This window comes from Marmota marmota, unplaced genomic scaffold (genome assembly GCF_001458135.2).
Source record: "Marmota marmota marmota unplaced genomic scaffold, marMar, whole genome shotgun sequence".
Classification (NCBI taxonomy): Eukaryota; Metazoa; Chordata; class Mammalia; order Rodentia; family Sciuridae; genus Marmota; species Marmota marmota.
In genome coordinates this window covers 32633303-32653786 of record NW_026000240.1, presented here as the reverse complement: position 1 = coordinate 32653786, position 20484 = coordinate 32633303, and the positions used below count along the sequence as shown (strand labels likewise).

The 20484-nt window shown below is 37.9% G+C and overlaps 1 protein-coding gene and 1 pseudogene across 2 annotated transcripts in view; both read left to right on the top strand.

The window, feature by feature from the left end:
* Nucleotides 1-383: 383 nt before the first annotated feature.
* Col6a5 (collagen type VI alpha 5 chain) overlaps nt 384-20484 on the top strand; it is a 143028-nt gene continuing 122927 nt past the window's right edge. Inside the window, exon 1 of one of the 2 annotated variants that reach the window (XM_048793954.1) lies at nt 384-706. The gene's annotated coding sequence lies outside the window, so the exon portion shown is untranslated. The remainder of the gene's footprint in view (nt 707-20484) is intronic. The other variant, XM_015487074.2, reaches the window with a different exon arrangement.
* Nucleotides 6648-8308, top strand: LOC107143164 (annotated as a pseudogene).

Genomic DNA, 20484 nt, shown 5'->3' with positions numbered 1-20484 from the left:
CCAGTGCTTCCACAGTTCTTTGCTATGTTCTGTGTGATAAAAATCACATCTGTATTTCTGCTGTCCCCTCCATTTTCCCGCGTTCCTTCCAAAAGTTACCAGATAAAACTGCTGCCTTGTGCGCGGGAGTGCCAGTTACTTTCTCTCTTGTTCCTGTTTCCCTTAGGACAGACACTGCCTCTCTCTGAGGATTTTCTCTGGTTCCCTGCAGGCTGGCTCTGAGGAATTGTAAATCTTGCAGCCAAATGGCGAGTCCTCAGCCCAAATAGCAGCCGTGACCTCAGCTCTGCAGAGATAAAGTTTGCCCTCTGTTTCTGAGAAGCTCTGCCTTCTCAAGTTCATTTTGGCAGCTAGTGGCTTCCCTGAAACCGTTTGCTTACACAGTGTAGACCCAGCCAACAAACAGCTGGAAGTCTCTGGACATCTTCATTTAAAAATCTGCAAAGAGTTAAAAGTCCCAGGGGAGAATTAGGCCGAGGGCACAAGCCAGAGAGGGCTTAAAAGGGCCGTTCAGCCCACGCCGCTGGATGCTCAGTTGCTGGGGGTACCCACCTGCCCCGCAGCCCGCTGCGCCTGGGGCTTCCTGCAGCTGGATCCCAGACGCACGGCACGTGCAGTGGCAGCGCCCAGCCGCTCGGGGCAGCCCCTCCGGAGAGCTGGGGCCGACTTCAAGGTTCTAAGTGTCCCCAGACCCCGGGAAATCTCGGTGAGTGTCGGGTGCAAGGCAGGGGACCTAAGATGGGTGGGCGAGGGAGCCCAGGACAGACTTGTGGGTGTGAGCTGCTCCGGTGATTTTGCCCCGGTTTGGTGCCCTAAAATCCAGGTTCTAATAACTTTGCAAATGTTTGAGACTCCAGTTCTGAAAGGCTAGACTTTTAGGGGTGCTGTGGTTCAGACCACCAGCATCTTCATTCTCTGCAATCATGTTAGAAATGCAAATTCATGGGCCCTGCACCAGACCTGCGGAACCAGAATCTCTGGTTATGGGAATTAGGAATGTGAGATTAACAAACCCTCCAAGGGGTCCTCATGCAGCTGAAGTTTGAGAAACCTTGCCCTAGAAGTCATTTAGTCTAATACTTGGGCCCCTAACCCCAACACAGGAACCCCCAAATAAATAGCAATTGGTGACTAAACCGTGAGCCGTAAGCATTAGTGTATTCCAATATAACAAAACACTTGGAAACATTCATGGTTTGTTGTTATTCTGTCTCAAACTGTAAACTGTTAATGAGATTTGCTCAAAACAGCAGTCATGGCTTCAATGAACGTTTTGGACTTTCTACTCTGTTTCAAGACACCAAATAAGGTTCTTCCAAGGGCTGAGGGAGTTACTTACTCTCAGGATCTCCAAACCTAAGGCTTGCTATTGCTTTAACCAGGAACCTTGTAATTTGATGCAGTGTTCTATCCTTCACATAGGTTTTTATTTAGCTGCTCCTTTTGAAAAAGAAAAAAAAAAGTTTTTTTTGTTTTTTTTTTTTGTTATCTCAGAGTGCCAGGTTAGATATTTTGAAAGAGGTATATTTACTTCATGAATTCTGAACAAAAATCCTTTGGAAGAATTTGCTCCAGAAAGACATATTTTCAATATTTAAGTTTATGGTGTTACAACCTCTAAGTAGAATCAATAGGGATCCTGAGATTTCTTATGAATTGGAGTAAAAAAGGCAATTCCCGGTGGTTCTGAATCATTCCTTCAGGTGAAGCAGGATCATCATCATTGCTGAGGAGCTGACTCATCGGATATTTGATGATGAAGGCACAATTACAGTTTGTTGTGGGTTTTGTTTCTTTTTCTTCTTTGGTAACTTAAACATTAAATTTAAATTCATTACTGACTTATTCTGAAACTCTGGTTCAAATGTCTTTGCAGATGTTTTTTGGTTTTCCTCTCTCTTCACTGGGTGGATGAAGAATGTAGAGTTTTGATATGGGACTGGCCATTATCATTCTAAATTATTTCCCCAGAGTTTCCTATCTGTCACATGGTTATGACACTGAATCATTATCAATATACTAAAGTCGAGAAAATATTTAAGATGATGATCATATGGTTAATTATGTATGTGTTTTACATTAAAACGTCTAAAAGTCTTGTTCATAGATTTCAAAAGCTAATCACTGCTTTGTTTGAAAACATAGTTGGTAATGTCAGTAAAATTGGGAGCTGTCGCTTAGAATATTATAAGACTGCAAAAATAGTTTGCCACTATAAATATTCTGAATCAGAGCTGCACATAGAGCTGGTTCATAAGCAGTCAATGAGCATATGCTCAGCATCATTCTATAATGAAGTATAAGGTTTACAACATATGTCTTGTTTTCATGGTATCTCATACTGTGATTTTTTTCCTCCAAGTTCAAATCACCTTCCAAAAGGGAAGAATTTCCGACCCTGAAACATTTGCCTAAACCCTCTATTTCTGATAATTTCACATACTAACAAAAGATGTGTACTTTTCTTGGTATTGTAGTTTGCTTTGAAGATGCCCCTGTCAATCTTGTAGGATCTCAGATTTAAATCTATCCTGGTCAGGTGCAAAAGGATTGGAAATGGCACTGGGCAGAGTGGGAACCTGAGATATGAATGAAATATACATGTGTCCTTTGAGGAAGTTCTGGCTGGTGGTGTGTGTGTGTGGCTGTTGCTAGCTTTTTTGACACTCCCATAAATCCCTGGTACTGTATGATACTGACCTAGATTCCTCTGACCTGTATGAATTCTCATTCTTCAAGCCACCATTGGGCCCATTCTGCCATTCCAGACTTAGTCTCTGAAAGGTCACTATGCAGTTCCGCATTATTTGATGGTCCCAAGTGATATCTCAAGTCTTCTCCCTTAGAATGGAATAATTTACTTGGTTAGCTAGTTGTTATCTTGGAAGATAACAGGAACATTAAAGGACCAGAATAATGGAATTAGAGCTTTAGAAAGATAGTGTAGTGCAGTGAAAAAGCATCATCTTTGTAGTCAGGGCCTGCAAGCTTTTGGGCAAGCTATGCTACCTCTTTGAGCCTTGGTTCCTTTCTTTATAGGGTGGACATAATTGTATGTACCTTATAAAGTTGAAGTAAGCATTGAGATTATTGGGTTACTGGTGTTGGGGTCCAAGTTCTTGCATCAGCAACAAAGAACGGAGGAAGACATGCAGAAATAACAGGCTAAGCACAGATTTATTGAAGGTGAAGGTGAAAGCAACACCGTAAGATAGAGCAGAGTGGGCCAAGTAGGAGATAGAGGCTCGAGCCCAAATGTTAGGAAATTCTTGTTATATGTATTAAGCTGTGAGCTGTTCTCCTCCCTGCATGGGCCGATTGAGGGCCATACACCATATGCTCCCATTGGTTACCTTATGATACCTCATTAGAATACTACCACATTACCCCCATTGATTATGTTATGATTTAATTTGAAAACGGTCCATTTTACCCCCATTGGTTGCTTTAGAATACTGACCCTGTGGTGGAAGTCATCATGGTAATAACTTATTGTAAACAGGGACTTGAAGACTCATCTCCTGTCTTGTACTCCTGCTGGCATGTTTCTCATACCTTGCCTCCACCATCTTGGTGTCCCTGAACTTCTACCTAACAATTGTGTGAAACATTGATTATATATTGAATACATACCAGCAGTTGTTAATATTGAAATTTTACAGCTAATTACCTAGGCTAATCTTTTGTTTAACAATAGGGAAACCAAAACAGAAAAATAAGAAAATCGTAGTGTAATAATCTAACAATACAAAAACACTGCCAAAGAAGGGTATTGCCAGATCTTTTTAGTTAATAGGTAAATATAATTTATAATTTTCTCATATTTTATTCACTAATTATTATTATTATTTTTTTAATATTTATTTATTTTAGTTCTCGTCGGACACAACATCTTGGTTTGTATGTGGTGCTGAGGATCGAACCCGGGCTGCACGCATGCCAGGCGAGCGCGCTACCGCTTGAGCCACATCCCCAGCCCCTATTCACTAATTATTGATATAGGATGATTGTTAAAGAGTTTATTTATGGGGCTGGGGTTGTGGCTCAGCGGTAAAGTGCTCACCTAGCACCTGTGAGGCCCTGGGTTCCATCCTCAGCACCACATATAAATAAATAAATAAATAAAGGTGTTGTGTCCAACTACAACTAAAAAATAATTAAATAAAAGTTTATTTAAGTATTCTTATGCATACTAAATACCATTGTCTGGACTTAGATTACATAAACTGTCAATAGGTTGAGCTACAAAAGTGGCAAATCAAAATAGCAGTTTAGACAAGTCATATATTTTCATTGTGTAAAATAAGTCCACAAATAGGCAGTGTAGATTAATAAAGGGGAACCATGATTATCAGCGGCCAGGATTCTTTTTGCCTTTGTTTCTACCTTTTTTGGCATGGAGCTTCCATCTATAACATTGCTCTATGTTTACAAGCTGGCTGTTGGAGCTCCAGACATTTTGTCTGCATTCCATGCAGCAAGAAGGAAGATGCTGCAGCTAGATCTATTTTATTGCTGGGTCATCCACCTTCTGCATATATTTCATTGGCTAACCTTACCTATGAAGGAAATTCAGAAATGGGTTTTTATAGCTGAGCACATTGCCCTATCCACCATTCTCTGAATAAAAAAGGAAGGAATAGGGAATATTGGAATATTGGGTAGGCAACCAGACATTTGCAATAGTGGAACAAGGAAAGAATAGTTCTTTAGAGAATGGCAAATGGTGTTGGTTGTAGTGGGTAGTGTGTGTATGTGTGTGTATGCATGTGCATGCATGTGTGTGTGTTGGAGAAGAGGGAATGATAAGCAAGGGTGTGCTAAAGCTGCAGGGCAACTGGATGGCTTGAAGGTATTAGGAAAAAAAGAGTTTCCCCCAAATAGAAATACTGCAGGTGGGAAATTACAGGAATAGCGATGAATTAATCTAGTTCTTGAAGCAGTTTATGTAAGTGGCTGTATTTAAATTCCATTGTAATCTTGAGAGGTAAAAAGAACAGATTTTTAAATTATCATTTCATTGAGGAGAAAGTTGAGGATCAGATTGATAAACCCTTGCTGAGGACCATGGGCCCACTTGGTTCAGAGCTGTTCTAGACCTTAGCTCTTCTGATGCTTCAGTCCTTATCCTTAATAGAGGGGAGGAAGGAGATAGAAGAAATGAGACAATGAAATTTACATATTTCCTTTTAACCATGTGATAAGAAAAAAATATTTGGAAAGAGGGAGACATAATCAGATTTTACAAAAATTTTTACTATTTTACAGTAGTATAACGATTTAAGAGCCCATCTATTTGGGCTCAAATTAATTAGCGGAGAGTCACTTGAACAAAATACTTAAACATCATTTTTTTTTGTCATGTGGAAATATCGTAGTTCTTGCCTCATAGGGAAGTTGTAAAGTTAAAGAGCAAAGAGGAGTGACTGGTTCGTAATAAGAATCATGTATGTGCTTAATGTTCTACATTGATCATAATTAAGAGAATCGATTAAAAATTATTAAACCTAAGGACTATATATTAGTTAAGAGAGCTGACAGCAAAATAATTTTTAAAAAACATGGTAACCATTTAATAAAATGGCAACAAGCAATTAAAGTAGAAAGAGATGAAAATTTCTATTCTCAATAGTAATAAACTAGAACATAGCTGAGAACTGTGATTGTGAAATGTGTAGGACCAACTCCTGTTGGACCCTGAACTCCTCAGCTTACTCCTCCTGCAAACACACATCCAAAGGCTTCACAGAAAACACAACACACCAGAATGAACCTTATCCAGAAATATTCCCAATAAAAAGGAAACATTTGTTACACTTAAAACAAAGATGAAGCATTGTTCTAGTCAACAGAAGAGAATTACTCTAAACTCAACATCAGAGAACTCAGGCAGTATTAATCAAGGGCCCCAAGAAAAGCAAGAGATAACCGGAGGCAAATCCAGAGACTACAGAAAGAAAATAAAACTATTTAAAAACCAACACCTAACTTAGAAGCAGTACTATGTAATTCAGCCTTCTGGAAAACAGAGTTTTGATTTAGAGGCTTTGGAAAAAATCACCTTGGTTACAGAGTACAAAGATAGATAAAGTTAAAGAGTGTAATAATAATGGAAAACAGATCAAAAAACAGCATAGGACTAAATAGACATTCTGGGGGTGGGGAGAACAAAGGGAACCAAACATAAGTATAAAAAATTGTATTTTAAAATTTCAAACTGTCATTTCAAGATGTTATGGATTTAAAATAGCTTTTGGGGGAAGTTGAAGGAAACCGGAATGTATTAAATGAATGTGTCATAATTTTTCAATTTGAGAAAGAGTCAAATGTGAAAAAGATGCATCTTCTAATTAAAGAAATGTAGAATTAGATGAAAACTTGCCCAAAGCAAACAAACATCTGAATTGGCAGATGAAAATTCTCACCGAGGGGCTGGCATTGTGGCTCAGTGGTAGCACGCTCACCTAGCAAGCGTGAGGCCCTGGGTTCGATCCTCAGCACCACATAGAAACAAATAAAAGTATTGTGTCCAACTACAACTAAAAAATAAATATATTTAAAAAAAAATTCTCACCGAGCGGAGCAGGGGCTTGGCCACGTACATTCACGTGCATCACTTGCACAGCGGGAACCCAGACCTGGTGAATATGGCGGGAAAGCAGCCCCTGGCCCTGCAGCTGGAACAGTTGTTGAATCTGCAACCGCGAGAGGCGGATCCTGAGGCCGACCCAGAGGAGGAGGCCACTGCTGCCAGAGTGATTGACAGGTTTGATGAAGGGGAAGATGGAGACGGTGATTTCCTGGCGGTGGGTAGCATTAGAAAACTGGCATCAACCTCCCTATTGGACACATACAAAAGATATTCTCTAGAAAAGCTTGGAAGGAAGACCATTGGGAGCCGACTTTGCCAGGTTCATGTGATGACGAAATACTTAAGGAAGGGTCTGGAGATGGAGATTCAGAGGGACTGGGTCTTGGGGAATCTGATGAGGAGGATGGGATTGCTGCTGAGGAACAGGATGCTGAGGAGGATGGGGAGAGCATCCAGGCAGGGAGGAAGAAGAGTAGAAGCCTCTCTGCAGAAACACCAGGCTTCAGTTTCCAGAGCATTAGTAACTTTGAGAAATTTGCCAAGGGAATGGATGACCTTGGGAGGAGGAGGAAGAGGAAGAGAGTGGCATGGAAGAAGGCTATAGTGAGGAAGATGGGGGAGGGTGAGAGTGAGGAAGACAGGGCTGGAGACAAGAGCAGTGAAGATGATGGTGTCCTGATGACCTTCTCCAGCGTCAAGACTTCTGAGGAAGTGGAGAAAGGAAGAGCGGTCAAAAATCAGATAGCACTGTGGGACCAGATCTTGGAAGGAAGGATCAAACTACAAAAAGCTCTGTTGACAATCAGCTGCCTCAACCGGATGTTTTTCCTGTTTTCAAGGACAAAGGTGGCCCAGAATTTGCCAGCGCCTTAAAAAATAGTCACAAAGCCCTTAAAGCATTGTTGTGGTTATTGGTAGATCTTCAGGAAGAGTTACTTTTCCAGTATCCAGACAGTAGACATCGAATAGATGGGATGAAACCCAAAGAGGAAAGTGAGGAGATTTCTAGTGAAGATGATGAGCTAGTGGAAGAGAAGAAGCAGAGATGGATAACTATCCCAGCTTCATGGCAAAGTGTTTTGCTGACTTCACAGTCTACCGGACACTGCAGAAGTGGCATGATAAAATAAAGCTGGCTTCCAGAAAATTGGGGAAGGGTTTTGGTGCCTTTGAATGCTCAGTCTTGACTCAGATTGATCATATTCTGATGGACAAAGAAAGATTACTTCGAAAAACACAGACCAAGCGGTCTACCCACTGGGTTCTTGGCAAGCCTGAACCAGTAGCTCAACCTGATCCAGAGAGTTTGCCAGGAGAACCGAGATCCTTCTTCAAGTCCCTGCCAATGCTCACCTGAAGGACATGGATGAAGAAATCTTTGATGATGATGATTTTTACCACCAGCTCCTTCGAGAACTCACAGAACAAAAGACCAGCTCCTTGGATCCCAATGATCAGGTGGCCATGGGAAGGCAGTGGCTTGCAATCCAGAAGCTACAAAGCAAAATCCACAAGAAAGTAGTCAGGAAAGCCAGCAAAGGAAGGAAACTTGGGTTTCATGTCCTTAGCAAGCCCCTGAGCTTCATGGCACCTATTGACCCTACTATAATGAATGAGGATGCCAGGACAGAGTTATATCGATCTCTTTTTGGCCAGCTCAACCCTCCTGACACCGGCCTTGGGGGTTGACGTCGCTCTCTCCTTTGCCATGGGCCTCCCTGCCCTCCACCAGTCCTGCCGGCTGCTCACCCAGGAGGCAGCTGTGACTCCACAGGGGCTGAGTGCCCAGGGAATCCCTGGGAAGGTGCTTTGCCCAGAACATGTGCCTAATGCCTGCAAGGGCACCTCCCCGTGACCTTTAACCATCACAAATAAAGCGTATTGTCACTGCTAAAAAAAAAAAGAATTTAGGAAAAGAAAGGGATGACAATTAAGAATTCAAGCCTGTAATCCCAGTGGCTTGGGAGGCTGAGTCAGGAGGATCATGATTTCAAAGCCAGCCTCAGCAAAAGTGAGGTGCTAAGCAACTCAGTGAGACCCTGTCTCTAAGTTAAAAATACAAAATAAGGCTGAGGATGTGGCTCAATGGTTGAGTGCCCCTGAATTCAATCCCTGTTAAAAAGAATTTTATAGCCACATGTTGTATGTGGCTTTTGTTATATTTCTATTGGATAGCCCTAATTTAGATGGCTCTGGATGGCAAGTTGAAAAGATATCAGAAACACATTCTAAGTCATGCATACCCCCAGTATGTATAACACAGTCCCTTGTTACTCAAAGTGGTGACTGAGAATCAGAGTTTATACAATGCAAACTCTCAAAGCCTACTCCAGAGCGACGGAATCAGTATGCAATTTTACATGCCCAGGAAATTCATTAAAACTTGAGGAACACTCTCAACCCAGCTGCATTGAAAGGGCTATGGGTGCATTGGCAGAGACTTTGATCTTCTTAGCCTGGGGCTGTGGGATGGAAAGCCTTGAGTTGAGATCCTAAAGAACATTTTCATCTTCTGTGTGCATCACAGATCTATAGTTATGCTGCCCAAGAGCCATTTGCCTTATGTGGTTACTGGGTATTTGAAATGTGGCCAGTCTGAAGTGGGATGTGCTATAGAAATAAAATATTCACCAGATTTTGAAGACTTTGTATGAAAAATGAATGTCAAGTGTCTCATTAATGATTTTTATATTGCTGGGTGTGGTGGCACACACCTGTGATCTCAGCTACTCAGTAGGCTGGTGCAGGAGAATCACAAGTTGGAGGCTAGCTGGAGCAATCTAGTGAGACACAGTCTCAAAAAAGCAAACAAAACAAAATGAAAAACAACTAAAAACTGAAACAAGACAAAAATTCCCTCTTTCATCACTTCTATTCAACATAGTCCTTGAAACTTCAGCCAGAGCAATTAGACAAAAGAAGAGCTCAAACTATCCCTGTTTGCCAATGACATGATCCTATATTTAGAAGTCCCAGAAAACTTTCAGAACTCATAAACTAATTCAGCAAAGTAGCAGAATATAAAATTAACACCCATAAATCAATTGTGTTCCTCTATGCCAGTGATGAATCAACTGAAAAAGAAATAGGAAAACTATCCCATTCACAATAGCCTTAAAAATAATAAACTACTTGGGAATCAATCTAACAAAAGAGGTTAAAGTTCTCTACAGTGAAAACTACAGAACAAACAAGGAAATTGAAGTCGATCTTAGAAGATGGAAAGAGCTCCCATGTTCTTGGGATAGGCAGAATTAATATTGTCAAGTGACCATACTATCAAAAGTGCCATACAGATTCAATGCAATTCCTATCAAAGTTCCAATGATGTTCTTCATAAAAATAGAAAAAGCTGTCATGAAATTCATTTGGAAAAATAAGAGGCCCAGAATAGCTAAAGCAATCTTTAATGAGAAATATGAAGCAGGAAACCTCCCAATATCAGAACTTAATTTTAATACATGACAGCAGTGGAAGGCATTACAATTCTTATTACACATATAGGGTACAATTTTTCATATCTCTGTATATAAAGTATGTTGATGCCAATTTATGCCTTTATACATGTACTTTGTTGAGTTTTTTTGCATTACAATTCTTAATATACATATATACCACATTTTTTCGTATCTCTGTTTGTATATAAAGTATACAATTCTTTATATACATGTACTTTGTATAATGATGTCCATCACACTCCACCATCCTTGCTAATCCCCTACCCACTCCTTTTCCCTCCCACCCCTCTTCCCTATCTAGAATTCATCTATTCCTCCCATACTCTCCCTCTCTACCCCACTATGAGTCAACCTCCTTATATCAGAGAAAACATTCAGCATTTGTTTTTTTTTGGTATTGGCTGACTTCACTTAGCATTATCTTCTCCAACGCCATCCCATTTACCTGCAAATGCCATGATTTTGTTCTTTTTTATTGCTAAGTAAAATTCCATTGTGTATATATGTCACATTTTTAATCCATTCATCCACTGAAGGACATCTAGGTTGGCTCCACAGTTTAGCTATTGTGAATTGTGCTGCTGTAAACATTGATGTGGCTGTGTCCCTGTAGTATGCTGTTTTTAAGTCCTTTGGGTATAGTCCGAGGAGAGGACTAGCTGGGTCAAGTGTGATTCCATTCCCAGTTTCCCAAGGAATCTCCATACTGCTTTCCATATTGGCTGCACCAATTTGCAGTCCCACCAGCAATGTATGAGTGTACCTTTTCCCCCGCATCTTCTCCAATACTTGTTGTTGTTTGTTTTCATAATACTGCCATTCTGACTGGAGTGAGATGATATCTTAGAGTAGTTTTGATTTGCATTTCTCTGATTGCTAGAGATGATGAGCATGTTTTCATATATTTATTGATTGATTGTATATCCTCTTCTGAGAAGTGTCTGTTCAGGTCCTTGGCCCATTTGTTGATTGGGTTATTTGTTTTTTTGGTGCTTAGCTTTTTGAGTTCTTTATATACCCTTGAGATTAGTGCTCTATCTGATGTGTGAGGGGTAAAAATTTGCTCCCAGGATGTAGGCTCTCTGCTCACCCCTCAGATTGTTTCTTTTGCTGAGAAGAAACTTTTTAGTTTGATTCCATCCCATTTATTGATGCTTGGTTTTAATTCTTGCACTATAGGAGTCTTATTAAGGAAGTTGGGGCCTAATCCCACATGATGAGATTAGGAACTACTTTTTCTTCTATTAGACGCAGACGGGGCTGGGGATGTGGCTCAAGCGGTAGCGTGCTTGCCTGGCATGTGTGCGGCCCGGGTTCGATCCTCAGCACCACATACAAAGATGTTGTGTCCGCCGAAGTATTGAAATTCTCTCTCTCTAAAAATTAAAAAAAAAATAGACGCAGAGTCTCTGGTTAGTTCCTAAGTCCTTGATCCATTTTGAGTTAAGTTTTGTGCATAGTGAGAGATAGGGGTAGACCTTAAATTATAGTACAGAACTATAGTAACAAAAAGCATGGTATTGACACCAAAACAGACATGAAGACCAATGGAACAGAATAGAAGACACAGAGACAAACCCACATAAATACAGTTACCTCATACTAGACAAAGATGACATAAACATACATTGGAGAAAAGATAGCCTCTTCAAAAAATGATTCTGGGAAAACTGGAAATCCATATGTAGCAGAAGGAAATTTAACCCATATCTCTCAACCTGCAGAAAACTCAACTCAAAGCAGATCAAAGACCTAGAAATTAGACCAGAAATCCTATACCTACTAGAAGAAAATGTAGACTCATCACTTGAACATGTTGGCATAGGAACTGACTTTCTCAAGAAGGCTCATAAAGCACAAGAAGTAAGATAAAAAAGGAAACAATCAAGAACATGGAGAGGATACACAATGGGAGAAAATTTTCGTTGTGTGCACCTCACATAAGGTGTTAATTTCCAGAATATACAATGAACTCAAAAAGCTTAACACACACACACACACACACACACACACACACCAAAAACAAAAACAAATTACCCGATCAATAACTGGGCAAAGAAACTGAACAGACTCTTCTCAAAAGAAGAAATACAGTCAATAAATATATGAAAAATGTTCAACATCTCTAGCAATTAGAGAAATGCAAATTAAAACTATGATGAGATTCCACCTCACTCCAGTCAGAACGGCAACTATCAAGAATACAAGTAACAATAAATGTTGGTGAGGAAGGGCACATTCATACATTGCTGGTGGGACTCAAATTGGTGTAACCACTCTGGAAAGCAGTGTGGAGATTCCTCAAGAAACTAGGAATGGAACCATCATTTGACCCAGTTATCCCATTCCTCTGTCCATACCCAAAGGGCTTAAAATCAGCAAACTACAATGATGTAGCCACATCAATGTTTATAGCAGCTCAATTCACAATAGCTAAACTATGTTACCAACTTGGTGCCCTTAAACAGATGAATGGGTAAAGAAATTGTGGTATACATACACAATGGAATATTAGTCATAAAGAAGAATGACTTTATGACATTTGCCAGTAAATGGATGGATTTGGAGACTATTATGCTAAGTAAAAGAAGCCAATCCAAAAACCAAAGGTCAAATGTTCTCTTTGATATGTGGATGCTAACATACAACAAGGGAGTGCAGAAGGGGAAGGATAGATGTTCAGTAGATAGGACAAATGGGAATGAAGAAAGGGGGATAGGAAAAGACAAGACAGTGGAATGAATCTGACATGACTTTCCTGTGCATGTAAATGAATACACTACAGTGAATCTCAACATCATGTATATTGACAAGACTGGAATCCTAATTAGACTTAGATATACTCCATGTTTGTATATGTCAAAATTGACTCTACTGTCATGTATAACTAAGAAACAAACAAACAAAAACAAATAAAAAGAACAAAAAAGCTGGGGATGTAGCTCAGTGGTAAAGTGCACCTAGGTTCAACCCCCAATACCATAAAGAGAACCAAACCCACCCCCCTATATATATATATATAACACATTGAAATTATGTTTTGAATGTATTTTGAGTTAAGTAAAATTTATTATTAAATTGATAGTATTTGTTTCTTTTTACTTTCATTAATATAACCAATAATAGTTAATTTACAGGGCTGGGGTTGTGGCTCAGTGACCTAGCATGTGTGAGGCACTCGGTTCAATTCTCAGCACCACATGAAAATAAATAAAAATAAAATAAAGGTCCATTGACAACTAAATTTTTTTTTTAAAAAATTACATATGTGGTGTGCATTATATTTTTACTTGACATTGCCATTCTTCATTGCTTTAGATGGAAAATAGGAATCAAAAAAACCTTAGAATTAATACAGAGTGTAATGCACATTAAATATATTTAAACATAAAAATGGAAATAACTGTGATATTGTGATCATTAAGCATGAATTACACTTATTGAAAGAAAAAGTATAGCATAAACCCCCCTAAAGTTGGGGGTGGGGTATGGGGGTAGGAAGGATGGTGGAATGAGACGGACATCATTACCCCAAGTACATGTATGAAAACACGAATGATGTGACTCTACTTTGTGTTCAACCAGAGACATGAAAAAGTGTGCTGTATTTGTGTACTATGAATTGAAATGCATTCTGCTGTCATATATAAGTAATTAGAATAAATAAAATTAAATTTTTTTTTAAAAACCCCTAAAGTTCAAAAGATAATTTCATGATAATAGATGGGAAAACTCATTTTACTCCCATAAAATGGAAACAAAAAATTAGAGAAAGGAAGTAAAAGCACCCTAATTAAAAAAAAATTAATAGAGCATTATAGTTACACAAAGTAGTTGGGTTCATTTGACAAAAATCATACATGCAAGGAATTTTATTTACTCCATTTTGGTCCCTCTTTCCCCCTCCCCCGTTTTCCTCACTTCTCCCTCCCCCTATTCTCCTTTCTCTACTCATCTTCCTTTCACACATTTATTTATTTATTTATTTTTGTACCAGGGATTGTACTCAGAGGCACTTGACCACTGAGCCACATCTCCAGCCCTATTTTGTGTTTTATTTAGAGACAGGGTCTCACTGAGTTGCTTAGCACCTTGCTTTTACTGAGATTGGCTTTGAACTCACGATCCTCCTGCCTCAGCCTCCCAAACCACTGGGGTTACAGGCGTGTGCACCCGCATCTGGAATCACTCATTTATTTTTGATTGGTGCTTCCTACATATACGTAAACATGGAATTCCCTGTGGAATATTCATATATGCACATAACATGATTTTGTTAACTTTACTCTGTATTTCTTCCCCTTTCCTGTCCCTCCTTCTTACTGCTCATTCTCCTTCTTCTACTTCACTGATCTTCCCTATATCTTTATGACATTTGATCCTGCTCTCATTGTCCCCCTTATTTTGCTCTGGCTTTTGCATATGAGAGAAATCATTTTCTGAGCCTGACTGATTTCACTTAGCATGATGTTCTCCATTTACATCCATTTACTGGCAAATGCTATAATTTCATTCTACTTTATGACTAATACTCCATTGTGTGTGTGTGTGTGTTTTCTTAATCTATTCATCCACTGATGGGCATCTGGGCTGGTTCCATATTTTGGCTATTGTGAATTATGTCTGGAAAGCTATTTGGCTATTATGAATACTGATGTGGCTATATCAGTATAGTACACTGATTTTATTCCTTTTGTTTAATTATCAATGAGTGGGAGAGCTGGGTCATATTGTGATTTCATTCTTAATTTTTAGAGCAATAGACAAAATTATTTCCAGTGATTGTATTAGCTTACAGTCCAACCAACAATGTGTGAGTCTATCTTTCCCCCCACATCCTCATCAACATTTATTATTATTTGTATTCTTGATGATCATCATTATAATTGGAATTAGATGAAATCTTAGTGTGGTTTTGATTTGCATTTCCCTGATTGCTCGAGATGCTGAACATTTTGGTTATGTATGTTGACCATTTGTGTTTCTTCTTTTGAGAAATGTGAAATGTCTCTTAAGTTCTCTTGCCCATTCATTAATTGGTTTATTTATTTATTTCTGGTGTTAAGCTTTTTGAGTTATTAATATTCTGGAAATTAATCCCCTGTCAGAGGAGAAGCTGGCAAAGATTTTATTGCATTCAGTAGGCTCCCTCCTCATTCTCTTAATCATTTCTTTTGCTGTGCATAATCTTTTTAATTTGATGCCATCCCACTATTGATTTGTGGTTTTGTTTCTTGAGCTTTAGGGGTCTTGTTAAAGAAGCTGTTGCCTACACTAATACATTGGAGTGTTGATCCTATGTTTTCTTCTAGCCATTGCAAAGTTTCTGGTATAATTCTTAAGTCTTTGATGTGACTTTTGTGCAGGGAGAGAGATAGGGATCTAGTGTCTTCTACATTCATATATCTAGTTTTCTTAGTACCATTTGCTAAAAAGGCTGTCTTTTATACAACATATGTTTTTTGCACCTTTGTCAAGTATCAGTTGGAAGTATGTGGCTTTGTCTTTGTGTCTTCTATTCTATTCCATTGGTATTAGTGTCTATTTTGATGCCAATACCATGCTACTTTTTTTTGTAGTTGTAGTTGGACACAATACCTTTACTTTATTTATTTATTTTTATGTGGTGCTGAGGATCGAACCCAGGGCCTCGCACTTGTGAGGCAGGAGCTCTACCACTGAGTCATAACCCCAGCTGCCATGCTACTTTTATCAGTACAGCTTTGTAGTATAATTTGAGATCAGGTGTTGAGATAACTCTTGCATCTCTCTTCTTGCTCAGAATTGCTTTGTCTGTTCTGGCATTTTATTCTTCCAAATGAATTTTAGAACTGTTTTCTCTAGTTCTGTGAAGAATGCCATTGGTATTTTGATGGGGATTGTGTTGAATCTGTAGGTTGCTTTTGATAGTATGGCTATTTTGGAAATATTAATCCCACCTATCCAAGAACATGGGAGGCATTTCCATCTTATTGGGTTTTCAGTTTCTTTCTTCAGTGTTCTGCAATTTTATTTATAGACATCTTTTATTTCCTTGGTTAGATTAATTCCCAAGTATTTTATTTCTTGAGATCATTATGAATGGAATAGTTTTCCTGATTATTTTCTCAGCAGAATCACTGTTGGGAGTAGAGAAAAGCTATTGATTTATGGGTGTTGATCTTGAATCTTGTTACTTTGCTGAATTCATTTATCAGTTCTAGAAGTCTGCTGATTGAGTTTTTGGATCTCTAGATATAGGATCATGCTATCAGCAAACAGAGATAGATTGACTTCTTCTTTTCCTATTTGTATCCCTTTAATTTTCTTCTCTTGCCTGATTGCTATGGATAGTGTTTCAAGACCTATATTAAATAGAAATGGTGAGAGTAGTCATTCTTGGTTTATTCTTGATTTTAGAGGAAATGCTTTCAGTTTTTCTCTGTTCAATATGATGTTGGCTTTGGGTTTGTCATATATAACTTAATAATGTTGAGGTAAATATCTTTTATCCATAGTTTCTCCAGCATTTTTAATATGAATGGTGTTGGATTTTATCAAAGGCCTTTTATGCATTTATTGAGATGATCATATGATTCTTGTCCTAATTCTATTTATGTAGGAAACTACATTTATTGATTTGTGTATATTGAATCAACCTTGCACCCCTGGGATTAAATCCACTTGATCTTGGTATACTATCTTCTTGATATGTTTTTGAATGTGGTTTGCTAATATTTTATTAAGGATTTTTGCATCTATGTTCATCAGAAATATTGGTCTATAGTTTTCTTTTCTTGATATGTCTTTGTCTGATTTTGATATCAGGGTTATTATTGCTTCATAGAATGTATTTGGGAGTGTTCCCTCCCTTTCAATTTCATGAAATAATTTGAGACAGTCTGGTGTTAGTTCTTCTTGAAATGTTTGGTAGAACTCAACCGAGGATCCATTTGCTTCTGGGATTTTTTTAATTTAAAGCCTTTTAACTGCTGTTTCAATTTCATTACTTGGCACTGGTCTGTTTTCTGTATCTTCCTGGTTAAATTTGGGTATATCATATGTGTCTAGAAATTCGTCAATGTATTCTAGATTTTACAGTTTATTATATCATAAAGACTTTTATTGCATTGATCCTGTGTATTGTGTTTTTCTTCTCAGTTTCATTAATTTAGTCTCTAATCTTAATTATTAACTGTCTTCTACTGATTTTGGAATTAGTTTCTTCTTGCTTTTCTAAAACCTGAAGATAGAGCATAAGCTTATTTATTTAGGAACTATTTTTTTAATGTAAGCACTCAGTGCTGTTAATTTTCCTCTTAGAACTTCTTTCCTAGTGTCCATAAATTTTGATATGTTGTATTTATGTTCTAATTTGTTTCTAAGAATTTCTTGATGTATTCTCTCATCTCTTCAATGATCTGTTCTTGTTTTAAAAGACAATTGTTTGTATTCATGTGTTTATGTGGTTGTTTCTATTATTTTTCTTGCTGTTGATTTCTAGTTTCATTAATTATGATCTGATAGAATGCACAGGGTTAAAATTTTTTTGTATTTACTAAGGTTTATGTTGTGATCTAGAATATGGTCTATTTTGAAAAAGGTTCTGTGAACTTCTGAGAAGAAAGCATATTCAACTGTTTTGGGGTAAAATATTCTGTAGATATCTATTAGGCCCATTTCATTTAGGTCAGAAATATTTTTTATTGATTTTATGTTTGGATGACCTATTGGTGATAAGTGTGTGTTGAAATCATCTAGTATTATTGTTTTGGGGTCTATTGGTTATTTAAAGTCAAGAGATTTTATAAAAATGTAATTGCTGTGCTGACATTTGGGGAATATGTATTTACTATTGTTACATTTTATTGTTGGATTGTCCCATTTACTGGATATAGTGGTCTTCTTTGTCTCTTCTGATTAATTTTTGCTTGAAGTCTGCTTTGTCAGATATGAGAAAAGCTATTCCTGCTTGTTTTTGGATTCCATTTACATGGGAATATTTTTTTTCCCATCCTTTTACTTTCAATATGTGTATCTTGAATAAAGGATGAGTCTCTTGCAAACAGAGTTTACTTGGATCTTGTTTTTTGATCCATTCTGATAACTTGTATTTTTAAGCTGGGGAGTTATGACCATTTACATTTGGTTTTATTATGGATATGTGTTTATAGTTTCCTGCCATTTTGGTTTGTTTGCTATATTTAATTCTGCCATGATTTTCATCTATTTGTTCACTCTTCTAGTGATCTTCATCTTTTTAAGAGCTTGGGGCTTGTTTTTGGGTTCCTCTGTGTGCAGTATATCTTTGAGAATTTGTAGTGCTGGCTTGATGGTCATGAATTCTTCTTTTTTCATTTTCATGGAAAATTTTTATTTCCACTCTGATTTCAAAAGAGAGCTTGGAATATTTCATTTCAGGTCCTCCTTTATTTTAGGGTCTTGGTTGAGAACTCAGAATTGAGTCATATAGGTTTGCTTCTAAATGTGACCTGACACTTTTCTTTTGCAAGCATTTAATATTATTTCCTTTTTTGGGGGGGGTGGGTGGGTAGCAGGGATTGAACTCAGGGGCACTCAACCACTGAGGCACATCCCCAGCCCTATTTTGTATTTTATTTAGAGATAAGATCTCACTGACTTGCTTAGCACCTCGCCACTGCTGAGGCAGGCTTTGAACTTGTGATCCTCTTGCCTCAGCCTCTCAAGCCTCTGGGATTACAGTTGTGTGCCACTGAGCCTGGCATTCTTTCCTTATTTTCTGTTAGGCATTTTGATTATTATGTGTCTTGGAGAAGTTCTGTTCTGATCATGTCTATTTGGAAGTCTATATGCCTCCTGTATGTGGATGTCTATCTAATATGGAGAAAAACTTCTGTTACTATCTCATTGGAGGTGTTCTTAATGTCTTTTGCCTGTATTTCCGTGTTCTATTTTATTCCAGTGACTCTCAGGTTTGTTTTCTTGTTGCTGTCCCAGAGTTCTTGATCATGATCTTTTACTTTTTTTCTTTATTGCATACTGATTATTCAAGTTCATATAACCTGTCTTCAAGGATGAAGTTCCATTTTCTATGCAATATAATCTGGTGGTGATGTTTTCAAGTGAATTTTTAATTTGATTCATTGTTATTTATTTCCAGGAATTCTGATTGGTTTCTTTTCATTACCTTTATTTCTTTATTAAAATGATCTTCATCTCTTATATTTATATTTTTAATTCATTCTTTACATCTTCTTTTAGTTCACTGAACTAAATCTTTCTCTGGAATTTCATCCACTTCCATATCTGTGGGATCCTTTGTTGGAGGATTTTGGATTTTGGAGGGAGATTTGTTTTCTCATGTTTTTAGAGGTCTTGGACTTGTGCATCAATTGGGATGGATTCTCTTTCCTCTTATGTGTCCTTTTGCAGTGGTCATATTTTTTGATTTTTTTAGGACTTCTTTCTGTTTTTGATATGAGTAGATGTCCAGGAGTGGGACATAGGTCCCCCTCTGATTTTTCCTCCTTAGTGCCTGGTTGTTGGTTTGGGAGTTTTCCCTCCCCAGTTCTGTTTTGAAGTATTGTTGAGGCTCAGTTGTGTCTAGATCATGTGTGGGGTGAAATTCACTCTTACTTGGCTGAGTTGTAAATATTCTTTGGCAGGAGGATCTCTACACTGTGAATTTGAAGTGTCCCAACACCTCATAGAAGAAAGGGGGAGCCAGGAATAACACTAATGTTAGCAACAGATGTATAGCCTTAAGATAAATGTCCAGTGTCTATTTTGACATTTATAATACTAATTGTCACCTATATAGGAATAGTGGGGTCAGCATTTAATATCAGCAGCAACAATAAAAATGAACTAGATCAGGCATTAAATAGCAGATACCTGCTACTTCATCCACTGTATTAATAACCACAACATGAATGGGGTAGGAATTACATAAACTATATAATTATATCAATGGGATTGCAGTTTCTTAAGTGCAGAGAAAATAGGGTAGGAAGGCCAGAGAAAGTTTGAAATAATGTAAAAAGTCATCAGAGAAGAGGTAGGAGATAGGCAGCAGATGCTGACTGTAAAGAAGGAGGAATAAAAATTCGATAAAAATAATAAACAAAAGAGAAGCAGAAGGAACAGGAAAATTTGGCTATTAGTAGGGAAAGAGAGTAAAGATGGAGAGATAAGAGAGACAAAAACCAAGATACCAACAAACAACTGTAAGGTCAAAACAGCTTAAACCCATGTGTAATTATACTCCATCTATGTCAAACCAAGGATAAATAATACATAGGTGTAGAAGAAATAATTAAAATAAAAGTTAAATAGTAGGAACACACATCCACATACACAATCTTTCAGAATGGAAAAAGTTAAAAAAAAAGAATTTTGAGGGGAGGGGGGATAGTAGAGGATAGGAAAGGCAGCAGAATACAACAGACACTAGTATGGCAATATGTAAATCAG